This window comes from Camelus ferus, chromosome 1 (genome assembly GCF_009834535.1).
Source record: "Camelus ferus isolate YT-003-E chromosome 1, BCGSAC_Cfer_1.0, whole genome shotgun sequence".
In the NCBI taxonomy this organism is placed as follows: domain Eukaryota; kingdom Metazoa; phylum Chordata; class Mammalia; order Artiodactyla; family Camelidae; genus Camelus; species Camelus ferus.
This window is the reverse complement of record NC_045696.1, coordinates 110841962-110856127: the sequence shown is the minus strand read 5'-3', so window position 1 is coordinate 110856127 and position 14166 is coordinate 110841962. Positions and strand designations below refer to the sequence as shown.

At 39.1% G+C, this 14166-nt stretch overlaps 1 long non-coding RNA gene across 1 annotated transcript; it reads right to left on the bottom strand.

Moving 5' to 3' along the window:
* Positions 1 to 379: 379 nt before the first annotated feature.
* Positions 380 to 11874, bottom strand: LOC116663149. The gene is made up of 3 exons (XR_004319265.1): positions 11769 to 11874; positions 10645 to 10653; positions 380 to 393 (listed from the first exon to the last, which is right to left on the bottom strand). It is a non-coding gene; the product is annotated as an uncharacterized LOC116663149 (long non-coding RNA).
* Between the last annotated feature and the right edge of the window lie 2292 nt (positions 11875 to 14166).

The window sequence follows — 14166 nt, the reverse complement described above, 5'->3', positions numbered from 1 at the left end:
TGGCTTCCCAAGTAGATTGAAAGTTACTTTCCAACTGAGACCACTGCTGATAATTTTTCATACCCTTCACAATACCAGACACGGAGCCTTACATTCAGAAAACACTCAACAATTCTTGTTCTTTCATTAATTATAGACTGCAAATGGTTTCCATTTTCTCTCTCTGCACCGTTCTCTGATAGGCTAATGGATGTGGAAGCAGTTCCCCAGAATGAAAGAACTTACTAAACTAGCAAAAATAGATCATCATTAAGCTTTAAAACAGGGAAGGTGAAGGTAAAAGTAGCTGTCAAACATCACTGGAAGAGAAGTGGTAAAGCCTGCAGACCTCACATGGGGAGAACACACTTCTCTTGGAATCAGTCTTTGGCTACCCTGGAACATTCAACTCTGCTCCATTTGTACACCTAGAAATCTGCCTTATTCACCTACATTAATCCACAAAATCCCAATAACCTGAATGAAATTGGAGGTTTTCCAATGGTTATCCAGATATTTCTAGGCTGCATTTTATTTTTAAACATTTCACCTGGTATTTGCTAGTGAAGATCTAAGCACCACACTCTTTAGAAAAGTCTGTAACCAATTCTGCTGTCTGGGATGTAAGATAATACCCCACAGATGATTCTGTTGTGTTTAACACGCCGTGTGCCGCGCCAAAACACCAATTATGATTTTGACTTTTACAACACCACAATGCCCTCTGTATTACAATAGCCTTTTATTAGTACGTATTTAGTAAAAATTGTACCTCATTTTTATGTGCTTTATTCTTATCACTTTTTTAACTTATGTTCTCCTGATTATTTCATATTTTGAATTATAAAAATTAGAAAGCTTAACTTTCTTCAAAATAAAAATCCTGCTTCACTTTCATAGATGGTAAACCACAGTACACAGGCATGAACTTTACTTGACCGCTCTGTCTTTTTGAAATGTACATTAATTTTATTTCTTTACTAGCCTGTTATGAAAATTGCCATTATTAAGACTAAGCTAACATGTGAAAATAAATAGCATACATTCTGTGAGAAAGGAGACTTGAATGTTTCATATCAATTGTTTACTTACCCATTAATTTGCAAAATTTCAGTATTTCACAATGAATCTGCTTATTGGTGCTGGTAATTAATAAAGTTTTCCTGAAATCTACTCATTTCTCTTTCCTTTGGCTATTATTTATTATTGGATTATATAATTATATTTTTTAAATAAGGTTTTTATTTATTTTTGTGGGGGAAGAAAGTAATTAGGTTTATTTACTTATTTACTTTTTTTTTTAGAGGAGGTCCTGGGGATTGAACCCAGGACCTCGTGCATGCTAAGCATGTGCTCTACCACTTTGAGCAATACCCTCCCCCCATAATTATATTATTGATATTAACTACTCTGAGAGAACATTCCACTATGTATGAGATGAAATAATCATAATACTATAAGACTGCTTAAGAAGAAAATACATAAAATTTTATACCTATAATTTTTCTGCCAGCAGCAGTATAGATGTAAGTTCTGAAAAATAATAATTTGTACCCAGTGAAGATAATGCCAGTTAACTACATGTTGTCTTTTGATGAGATGCAATCATATTTCCTCCTCAGTTCTTTAATAAAGCTGCATTTTTTTTTCCTTTTAGAAAACTTTTGATTAATCTTGAAATGAAAAATTATCAGTATACCTAAAATAGTGCAAAGAGAGGAAGGTATTTTACAGTTCCTTCAAATAGGAGTGCAAATTTTGCTTTGAAGCCAAGTAGTTCTCTACAGTCCCTGGAAGACTGAACCTCCATGAGGCACCGGGGCTGGCCAGCAGCGGGTGCTCAAGAAATATTTTTAAACTGCATGAATAACACGCAGATTTAGTACTAATGGACCACCCGTACCAGATTAACAAGTTGCATCAACAAACTATTCTTCTAACGTAGGCATTGCTTACTTTATAAATAGATGCTATCTGATAATTTATATTATTTTTTAATTTGCACAGTATATTTAAACACATTAACTTTTTAAATCCTAGTGCCCTTTGCAGTAGGTAATATTTTCCCCTTAATTTACAGATGAGTACAAAACTTCCAGAACCTCAAAAATCCCTCCATGTAGGTAGATCTTAACCTTCATGGCGTGGGAGCTAGATTTCCACAGTTAAAAAATGTCCCTGCAAATACATATTGGAATACTGATGGGTGAAATGGTATGGAATCTTGCATTTGTTTCAAAATAATCTAGGAATAGCAATGATAAATGACTGGTCCAAAGTAAAAAATTGTTGGAGTGGAGGGATCGGTACATAAATCACTCTCCTTACTTCTGTAAATGTATGAAGTTTTTCACAATAGATAGTTTTTTTTTTTAAGCTGAGACGAATAAATTACTAAATAAATGGTCTTTCTCAAGGTGTTTTGCTAAAGATAAGAGGATTTCTGCTGTTAGATTTTAGACTAACTCTATCCACTTCTACATCAGCTACATGAATCTAATATAAATCATCTCTTTTATATCCAACTGGAAATTGGCTAAGTAGCTTTGCAGTGAGGAAACTTAACAGAAAGTCCAAATATTTAAGATATAGAAATAGCTAAAGCTCTTGCATTGGAGTTTACTGCTAACAGTATACTCGGAATGCAACATGACATCCAGAGAATGCGTTTCTCATGGCCACCTAGTTTTTACGAAGTTCAGTAGTAAAATAACAAGCAACAACGCGCACCCTGACTCCCATGTATGACGTTTAGCTGAGCTCTGCAAGAGCTGAAACTCCATGTTATATGTTCCTAAACACAAACTTGGCCTTAGATAATCATCATGGATGTTCTGTGAAATCACACGTGGGCTCAGCATTTAAGGCAATGAAGATAAAAGGGTTTTCTCCCCCAAATAAAACCATGTTGAATCTTTAATTTCTGGAACCAAGTATGTCAAGACAAAACCCACCAAATGGTAGTGCTTTCCTTCTTAAAAAGAAGGAGTTTGCTAGAAGCATTGTTAACCACGGTATCAGAACTGACTCTTCTTTGAGATCAGATTCTTTTGTTTTTAACATTTTTTATTGATTTATAATCATTTTACAATGTTGTGTCAAATTCCAGTGTAGGAGATCAAATTCTTATATAATATTCTTCGCTGAGGCAGAGCAGGTCCTTAGGAGCCTCAAAAGGAATTTAATGATCAAGAATGGGTATTGTAACCTATTGCCTTGGGCCCCACCCCTAGGAGGGAAGAAAAGAATGTTTACAGGTTGAAGGGCCCCTTAATAGGCCCCTGCTTTGCTCAGAGCATAATCAAAGGATGGGTTATGGGTCAGGACACAACGAAGGCACAGAGGAAGGAAGAGACGGACCAGAGCATCACTGGCACTTGTGGAAATGTGTGGCTTGGGCATCCCTTTGTCAAGCTATGCTCAAAAATAACATTTAATATCAAAATAATTTAGAGGTTACTGGCAAGAGAATAAAAGCACATATTCTGATTTGAAGCATGATAATATTATTACCACCACAGACACACAGTAATGGAAGCAATTACACTGGCTAATGAAAAAGTTAAGGCAAATATTATTTCCTTCTCTAAATTAACATACAATAGTTTCATCTATATTTTCAAAATCAGATTGCTGAAGAAATTCAATATAAGCATTCACTGCTATTTATACAAAGATCATTTTATAAAGCTGAAGAATTTCTAAGAAATCTTTCTGATACCTCTGGCTTTATAACATACAATAAATTATGGGTTAGTTCTTTGGAATATCAGTTATATTGACTTAATTTTAATTATAAGATATCAAAATGGATGGAATAGATTTCACTATTATATAGTGAAATATTACATGTAACAATTAATAGTTTTCTAACTTAAGATGAATCTTCCTTAAGCCATGAACAACCTCAGACAGCCTATCAGAATGCGTCCTGAAGAGACTGAAAGATTCTTACTTATATGAAACAGCAGAGTGGGCTCACACTGACATGTGACTGAGTGCTGGTTGGCTTCCATAAAATGCCTCTGTGTGTGCCTCTGTTCCGGTTCCAACTTCTTCTCCAAGGCCAAGTGGGATGCGGATAAATGGTCTACATATTTCATCACAACATCTGATATCATGAACCTGACTTCTACTGTATCTAGGCGGGCTTCTGCACCAGGAGTGAGACATCTAAGAGAAGATAAGCTGATTATAGCACTCCGGTCAAGTCGGGACCAGGCCACCAGGTATGGAGGGTCAAGGTTCAATTCCACCCTGTGTCCACCATGGCATTTCCACCCAAGAGAATCTGGGATAAGACAAGCATGAAGCATAGTTTTGAACCCAACAACTTCTCAAGAGGCATTCAGAAAGTTTGGGAAGAAGAGGGAGGCAGAAGTTTTCTCTTTGTAGTTGGGGTGGTAGACCCCAGGGTCAGAGGCTGCACACAAAGCTGATCCTCAGTCTCAGGCTGGGTGAGTGGTGGCTGCTTCTCTTGTGTAAGTCGTTATTTTTCAAAACCACTCCAACTCACTGGCCAGTGAAACAAAGAGAGATCTCAATAATGTAGGCTCTGTTGATCACACTTGGTGCACCAAAAGGAGGGAAGGATTCTGGCAAGTCACATAACTAGTGAGTCTTATAAAATATGACATCATAAAAATAAAACCCAACCTGGTTACTTAGAGGTTTAAGATGTGTAATTTTTTAAATTAGCTAACTTGATACATTGCATGCAAATATTTTTTGTGATTTTTGGATGTAGGAAATACAAATCAGCCAACTAAAGGGAATATTGGTCCTGTCACACCTAAACCCTAATAGCCTATTCTAAATGCCCATGGAGACAATGATCAAGACCACTGGTTAGCATGCTTTAAATATTTTTGGCATTCACTATAATATTTTGCCTATTTTTAAAAATTCAAAATCTCTAACTTCACTGAAGTCATGTGTACCTGTTCAATAAAATTTAACTTAATTTGGACTTTGAGAAAAAGATCTAATTTTCACATTGGTGATTTAGCAACCCATAGTTAACACAACTTTCACCCGTACTGATGTCTCCAGGCAAGATTTAAGAATTATTACACACAATTACTCTTTATAACAGAATCCAAAATGAGACTCTAGCTTGTTAATTTTCTAATTATCCTTTCTTGAGTTTATTAACCATGAGTAAAACGCACGTGTCTTAATCAGATTTTAAGTCACTACATTATTGTTTCGTGCTTTATCTATATGTTACTTCATTTTAAGTTCTAAGTCAGTAAGCTGGCACGTGGTTATGACAGGCACTTCTACATTTGGTGGATTCATATTTAACAAAGTTCAGTCTATGCATTTATTATATACAAAGTAAGGCAAGAGACAGTGGATATAGGGCCAGCTACATAATTTGTGGGGTTCCCCATGCAAAGTAAAGCCGTGGAGCCCCAGTATGGAATGGGGAGTTCAATCTTCCCTTCCCACACACCAGCATCCCACTTGACAATGGGTGAGAGACCACCCCTCCCCAGGAGACTTCAACCTCCATTCCTGTAGGATGTGGGCAAGAGGTCGCCACCGAATCACCCACCAAACAGGTCATGGTCAGGGATGGCCTCTTCTTTGCCCCAAAGAGGATGTCACAGGGTGCAAGCTCCACCCAGATCTCTTCACAGCATCCACACCCTACTGGAAGAGGAGGGTAAAGAGGAGACACAGGCCTCCCCTGCTGACATGCCCAATCATCATACCAGGTAGAGGGCAGAAGCAGCAATCAGACAGGGACAAGGAGATGGAGGTAGAGGCCAGACGGAGGCCCGGGAGGCTAGGAGCAGAAGGCTGGGAATCTAAGTCAGGTAGGCAAAGAGCTGGAGAGACCACGTATGAGCTAGTGTCCAAGCCCCCAGCACACATGTTCTTTGTCCCATCAGACTTCACTTCTAAAACACATACTCAAAGATAAAATTAGAGAGAATTTCTTGACCCAAGCATAGGGCCATTTTGCATGTAGGGGCCATGTGCATAGGTCATAACATGTGAGGCCACCTTGTGTGGCAATGACATATCTGTATTGAAGTTTCTTACTTTTGTTCATAATCACAAAAGAAGCTAAGTGTTTAATTTCACTTTCTAATTAAGTCAGGCTCTTCATCTTCTTCACTGAATTAACAAAAGGGATTAAAACTGATAAAAAAAAATACTTGGCTGACCAAGTGTTGGTTATGATGACCATGTGGGTATAAACCCAGGCATCTAAACCTCTCATTAGTGCAAGTATTCTGAATTCTTAGTCTGCAGATATATAAACTGACTCAGAGTGGTATCAGTTGAATTATCAGCTGAGCCTTTTTTTTTCCTATCAAGAAGGCAATCTAAGTCACCTTTACAAATTATACGGTTATATATTATGGTAAATGGGAACCAGAACGGCCTCCGTTCTCGCATTTGGTCATCTCCTTCTCTCCCAGAGTTTCTCCTCATCCTCTATTTGCCATCAGTGGAAAAGGAACCACTTGGAAGATGCAGTTTAGCATCATAATTAGGCCTGAAGGCTCTGGGTTCAGATTGCTGGGGGTTAAATCCCAGCTCACGCTTTATTAGCTCTGATCTTGGGCAAGATTTAGCTTCTAATTCTCAGATAGCCCATCTATAAAAGGGGATGATCACAGTACCTTACCTCATCGAGCTGGTTTGGTGATTAAATGAAGCCATCTTGCAAAGTGCTGGCACATCGCAAAAGCTTAATAAATTAAAAAGAAAATCCACAATTTTATTTCTCTCCCATCCCCTCCCTCATTCAACGAACACAAAATTCTGTGGCCTTTTTTGAATCCATATCCTTCCCCACTATTGGCCTATTTCATCATCACTCATTGAAAGTATCCTAAAAGGCACACGCATCACTTGTCTGCCTCTGACCCGTACTGTAAACTGCTACCAGAAAAATATTCCATAATTTACAACATCAGTCCTCTGCTCAGAACTATTCAGTAGCCCCTCATAGCCCAGGAGGACAAAGTTAAAACTCCTAGCATGTCATACAAGCCCCTCCTCAACTGGCCTCCCCTCCCTTCACAGAATTGCCCCCTCTACCCCCCGCCAATGACACACCAAATGCTCCTCCCTATTCTTTCCCAAACAGGGTATGGCTCTCCTATGCCCCATTTCTTGGTCATTTTGTTCCCTCTGCTTGAATTTGGTTTTTACTAATTGTGTCCACCTTTTCCCAAACCACACCCCTCATCTTTTCCAAATTTCCATTAGGAAGACTTCTTGGACCACCCTCAGACAGACTTACTGCCCTGCTTTAAATGTTCTCATTGCACTGTCTATATTAAATTACTTAAAACTACTCTAGTTTTTGTATTGCAATGATCTCTTCCACCACTAGAAACTGGAAAAGACGAGGAACACGTCTCCTTCACCATAATCTGTTCAGCATGTAAAACAGAATCTGAGTCCCGATGGGTACTCAGTGAATGAATGAATAAATGAACAAATGAAAGTCTAACATCTAAGAATTAGCTTCCCATAACCTAAAATATTTGGCCACAGACTTTTGGAATCCCAGGAATATCACATACCAGAAGTCCCAGTTGACCTTACTGCATTGAAATGCCTCCCTACTTAGATATTTCAGAGAAATTCCTAAGAGCAACCAAATGTTTTAATGATTCTTTAATCAAATAGACATCAAATCATGTTCTGGGGAAAAAAAGTCTGGAATATTCCACTCACTCACTCTACCTACTTTGCCTCCACTCTGCTTTGAGAGACAAGCTGGGAACAGAGGCATTCAATGTCCAACTGTATTCATTTCCTGTTTTATTTAACAGAAAGTTGAAGGTGGGGTGGAAAATGTAAAAATCCACCTGTCCTTAGAACTAGCTGAAAGCATTAACTTTGCTAATCATTCTGATTGCCTCTGAAACAAAGCGCCAGACAGCTGATGCAACCAGGCACAGATAGAGAAAAATGAGGCCATTGGAATATTTTGCTCATAAAAGAAAATGTTCTTCCTTTTAAACAAGTAAACAGATAATGCTCTCTTAACAGTGTACCGGAAGGTAAAAATAGCAGTGCTGATACTGTGCAGAATAACAAAATCTATTTATTTTCTGCCCCAAACTCTTCAGGATTACAAGCTCTTCTCCCAGTTTAAAAGCCTACTGGGAAAGAAAAGTTCCAATGACAAAATGTGCTTGCCTACCACATGAACAAACAGGGAAAAGGAAAGATGCTGCTCGTTAGAAATACAAACTGTGGGAGCTCTACCTGACAAGGATACAGGAAGTGAAAATGAGAAGGTGGTAAGGTAGGAGAAGAAAGAAGGTCTAAGTGATTGGATGCAACACCTAGTTTAAAATTAAGAGTGAATCTCGTGAACATTTCCATCACTGGTTGTCTTGGATTTTGAAGGCTCTATGATGTTACTAGTGATTGGCTCTGAGCCTGATTTGCTGAGTCATGCATGATTATTAAGAACACTTTTGCCTTTAGGTGTCCCTTACATCAATTTCCTGAAAAAAAAAAAAAATGGGGAACTAAGAAAACGGGAAATTGAACTTGTTCCCTAATTCTTTTGGAACTTAATTTTTAAAGTCTACAAATTCAAATTAAATATGTAATTGCATGTGACTCATGACTGACTTTGGTTTTATGGTTTAGATTTTCTAAAGATGAAACTTTATTTGTGATGTGAACCCGGACAATGAGTCTTGAATAACTTCAAGTGAAAATTACATATGTTATAGACTGCACACTGCAATCTTAATTTGTAGTCAGTTATAAAATTAAATAGTCAGTTCTACTTATTATGGTATCTTAGTATCTTAAATTTAAAGTCTACTCAAAAACATTTTCTGGAGTCCCCTAATACTGATCATTCATCTTTTTTTTTAACATTTTTTTATTGAGTTATAGTCATTTTACAATGTTGTGTCAAATTCCAGTGTAGAGCACAATTTTTCAGTTTTACATGAACATATATATATTCATTGTCACATTTTTTTTCGCTGTGAGCTACTATAAGATCTTGTATATATTTCCCTGTGCTATACAATATAATCTTGTTTATCTATTCTACATTTTGAAATCCCAGTCTGTCCCTTCCCACCCCCCACCCCCTTGGCAACCACAAGTTTGTATTCTATGTCTATGAGTCTAGATCATTCATCTTCTTAAATATCCTGGTGACAGGGAACTCACCACCTACCCAGTAGGCTGCTCCACTGTTCAGTCTCTAATTCTGACACACACACTTCCTAATGGTGAGCCAATCTTGGTCTCTAGAACTTACACTCCATGGTCTTGGCTCCATTTGCTGAAGTTCCACATAATAAATCCATCCAATTGTGTTTATATTTTCAATATTATTCCATTTTCCCAGCTAACTAAAGTATTTTTAAATCCTTGTATGATTGTACTCCAAAACTTGTTAACTCAACTTCAGCCCACAGTGGAAACAACCCCACTTTTCTCCATCAACACCACCATCACTCCAGTCAAAGCCACCGTCATCCCTCAGTGGACAGTCGAACTTGCTTTTCCCTCCCATTTTCATGCCCTTCAGTCTATTCCCTGGAGATCAGCCAGCATGATCCTTGCTAAATAAGAAATTTTAGTATGTCTCAACCTGTTAATAACCCTTCAGTCCTCTCCTTACTACTGGAGATAAAAATTCAAAACCCTCAGCATGGCCTATAGAACCTAGTCAACCTGAACCCTGTCAGCCTCCCAGGTCAATTTTCTGTCTGTTCTCTCCCTTACTTGATATGCTGTATCTCCAATTTCTTTCAGTTCTTCCAACTAAGCAGCTGTTTCACTCAAGAAAGCCTTCACAGATGCAGGTCTATGAAATTCTTTCATGTGGTCCATTCACATTATAGTAATTATTGATAGATGTGTAATTATTGCCATTTGGAACTTTGGTTTCCAGTTAATTTGGTATTTCTACTTTGTTCCTTTCTTTTCCTTTTTGTTTTTCTTTTTCTGGTTGGATCATTTTCTTTTGTATTAACTTGGTTTCTTTTGGTTTTTGTGACTCTATTATATGCTTTTGATTTGTGATTACCCTGTTATTCAAATATGGTAACCCCTTACTCTATCTGTTTGCTTTAGATTGGCAATCATGTAGGCTCAAACACATCCTAAAAAGAATGAAGAAAAAAAAGAAAAATAAGAGAGGGAGAGAAATCTATATTTTCTTGCTCTCCTCTCTTTTAACTTTTTTATTTATTTTTTACATCTTCATGTTTATTCTCTTACAATTCACTGTAGTTATCGCATTTCCAGTTACGGTTTTCTCATTTCTATAGCTTCCTATTTCTTTTCTATTTAGAGTAGACCTTTCAATATTTCTTTTACTATAGGTTTAGTATTGCTGAATTCTTTTAGTTTTTGCTAGTCTGTGACATTCTTGATCTCTCCTTCTGCTCTAAAAGATAGTCTTGCCAGATACAGTATCCTAGGTTGCAGCTTTTTCTCATTCAAGACTTTGAATATATCTTGCCTCTCCCTTCTGGCCTGCAGTGCTTGTGTAGAGAAATCAACTGAAAGCCTTATGGGAGTTCCTTCGTAACTAACTCTTTGTTTTTCTCTTGCTGCCTTTAGAATCCTTTCTTTATCTTCAACCTTGGCCATCTTAATTATAATACGTCTTGGTGTAGATCTGTTTGGGTTCTTCTTGTTTGGAACCCTCTGTGCCTCCTGTACTTGGCTATGTTTCCTCCTTTAGGTTTGGAAAATTTTCGGTCATGATTTCTTCAAATATCTTTTCAATTCCCTTTCTCTTTCTTCTCCTTCTGGGACCCCTATCATATATAGGTTGGCATGCTTTATAATATCCCATAGGTCCCTTATACTGCTTTTATTGGTTTTTATTTGCTTTTCTATCTGCTGTCCTGGTTGGGTGACATCTGCTATCCTCTCTTCTAAGTCACTTATTCATTCCTCTGCATTATCTAGTGTGCTTTTGACTGCCTGTAGTTTGGCTCTTATTGCAGCAATTGAGTTTTCTGTTTTTAATTGGCTCTTCATTATAGTTTCAATTTCCTTTTTAAAATATTCTCTGTCTCTGTTAATAGTCTCTTTTAGTTCCTTTCTTGCATTGATCATTCCCTTTTTGAAGTCTTGCATACTATCAAGGTCTATTTTATTGATCATTCTTTCAGGGGATTTCTCTTATTCTTTTAATTGAAAGTGGTTCCTCGGCTTCTTTATTTACTTATATTTCTCTGGCTCTATGTATTTCTTCTAGACCCGTTTCTGAGCTGTGGTGTGTAGTAGGCAGGGTTGGAGCACTTCAGTTGTGAAGAAAAATAGGCAGGAGATGTCCACTGGGAAGTGCCCTCTGTGGTGCTGTCTGTCACTTGTTATGGGGGCTTACAAAGTGCTCTTTGTTGATGCTGCCTTTGTCCCTGCCTTAGCTGTGGGAACGTTGGCCGTATGTTCTGGTGTCCCCCAGGTTCTGAGTTGCAGGAACCACCAGTGCAGATCCGCCAATGTCAGGTACTTGGACCCATCATAGCAAACGTATAGTCACACACCTGCATCTGTGATCCACCACAGGGTCAGCACAGACCCCAGCCCTGCCCCCATATATGGTACTGTAGGCTGGCCTGTTGTAAATACCCGTACTTGCCCCCGCCATGAGTCAGAACTCCACTCACTGCCTGTCCATCCCAGAGGCACAGGTCCACAAAGGATCCAGAGAGAGTAAGTCTGTCCTCTCTGCCTTGGGCTGTAAACAAATCTCAGTTCCACCTGTGAAGTTTCAGGGCCACTGGGCATGATTTCCTCTTTCAGCCCCACCTCCGCACAGCAGTGTTGGCTATGACCGAGCCCCACCTCTCTTCTCATGAGAACATGCCAACAATGGAGCCAAGCAGAGAAAGCAGTTATGGCACAGCTGCACTGTGTCCCCTCACCACCAAAAGTCTTGCTTTTTTATGGGGGTCCCAGGCTGATCTATTCCACACACACCCCCAGCCAGAGCTCATGCTGCCCTCCAGTCCCCTGAGGCTGCCTCTGTGCAGTGGGCCCAGCCCTCTCCCTGGGCTCCTCACCGATCTTAGGTTAAGGGTGCCTTTCTTCCTTTGCTGCTCCCTCCCTGTAGGACCGGTCCTGCACCGAATTTTTCTTTTATCTTTTTCTTACCGGATTTTGTGAGAATCCCCCTATATTTTGAAATGAGAGACACTCTGCCAGAGTTCAGTAGGTGTTCTGTGCAATTCAGTGGGTTTACAGGTGTAATTCTTGGTGTATTTGTGGAATAAGGTGAGCTGTGAGTCTCTCTACTCTGCCATCTCAGCTTCTCCCTCCAAGAGAAGTTTTATCTTTAAAGAAGCTAGAAGTAAATATTTCTAGGAGCAAATATTCAGACATTTGTACATTTTCAAAGATATGTCAAAAAGACATGGCTGTATTAGAGTTTTTTCTGGAATGAGGCTCAGAGCAAATTTAATATTCAGTCACTGTTACTAAATTAACTAATTATTTGCACACTGTTTACATAGTTTTTGATCCTTTATTTTTATTTTGATAATCTTGTTTTTTTATTATACATTTGCCTCAATCCTATTTGGAAGTACGTGAAATATAAACTGAGTTAAAATATTCTAGTAGCTCTGAATGAAAACTACTGCAGGTTAGAACTCCTTTACTATGTCACCCAGAAACAACAAGTTAATGCATTATATTAACATTGCTGGGAAAAACACAGCTCTCAAAGGGTCCTGACTGACTTCTAGGTAGTGAACTAAGATTGGGAAAAAAAAAAGCATAAATTTTCTGCTGATTTAACCAACTTCACATGGAGTGACATAGCTTCACTCTTTGTCTTATAAGAAAATTCCTGCATCTACCTGGATCCTCCACTCTCCCTCACTTTGTATGAGATATGGGACATGAATTTCTATCTAGTTCCCTCAGCAAGGACCAGAGCTGTGTCTCACTTCATCACCGGTCTCTATGCCCAGGAACTGCCAGATACCTTCTTCCAAATCAAACCGAGGGGCCAGTGCTCTGCTCCCGAGGGACAGGTGTTGGTTGCTTTCCTTCCCAAACCTTCTGGCATTACCTAGGAGTCTATTTCTTTTGCAAAAGGAAGGGTAACTCAGAATGCAAAACTAAGAGCCCAAAGAACAGAGTCAAGAGCCACAGAATTAATATTCCCAGATAATAGCGCTGAGCCCTAGTAAGAAATTAGTCACATGTGCCTTTCAGTCACATGGATTTCACAATTTCAGAATTTCAGTGCCTGCTGTGTACCTTCTGTTTTCCTTCTCTTTGAAGTGTCTATTGCTGTTAACCCCATGCCTGTCCCACCATAGTGGGACGATCATCTCTTCAGTTCTCAATCTTCAGATTGAGAAGGATGGAACTTAAGGAGCTGACCTTGAGGAATCAGACCCAGGGAGCCTCATTTGCACTTAGACCTTGAAGCTGAGCCTGATTTCACAATGGGGTGAGACTTCTGTAGGGACTTGGGAAGAGGAAAAGTATTTTGCATGTGGGAGGAATGTAAACAACTGTGGCCCGAGGATATTGTGTCTTAAAACATGATTCCAAAGTTCTTTATTACTTCTTTGATTGAAAAGTGGTGTCTATATCCCTCCCTCTTGATTCTGACCGAGGCCTAGGACTTCTAAAACCAGCAGAAGTAATGCTGTATGCCTTCCAAGGTTAGGCTGGAAGTGGCTATGCAGCCTAACCTGCTTCTCTTAGGATTCTTGCTCTTGGGTCCCAGCCACCATGCTGTGAGGGAGCCCAGGCTGCCATGTGGAAAGGCCACATCAAGGTATTCAGGCCAACAATCTGAGATAAAGTCCAACAACAAGACATGTGAGTGACCAAGTCTTTAGGTCATTCCAGCCTTAGCTGTCAAGTCTTCCCAGCTGAGGCCCCAGGGAGTGTGGGTCAGAGACAAGCCATCTCCATCATGCCCTTTCTAAATTCATGACACGCAGAATTCATGAGTATTATATAATAAATAACTTTTCTTTTACACCACTAACTTTGAGATGGTTTATTAAGTTGCCATACATAACTGGAACTACTTATCTGTTTTCCTTATCTCTGCTGTAACAGTTGGGGCATTCCACAGCTTCATGCCGCAGCCAGGACTGGAGCTTGCAGTGCCTTTGGGTCTTGTTCCTTTTGTATCTTGCCGACTATCCCCCACGACCATCAAAATACATGAAGCTAAGACCCAGACCC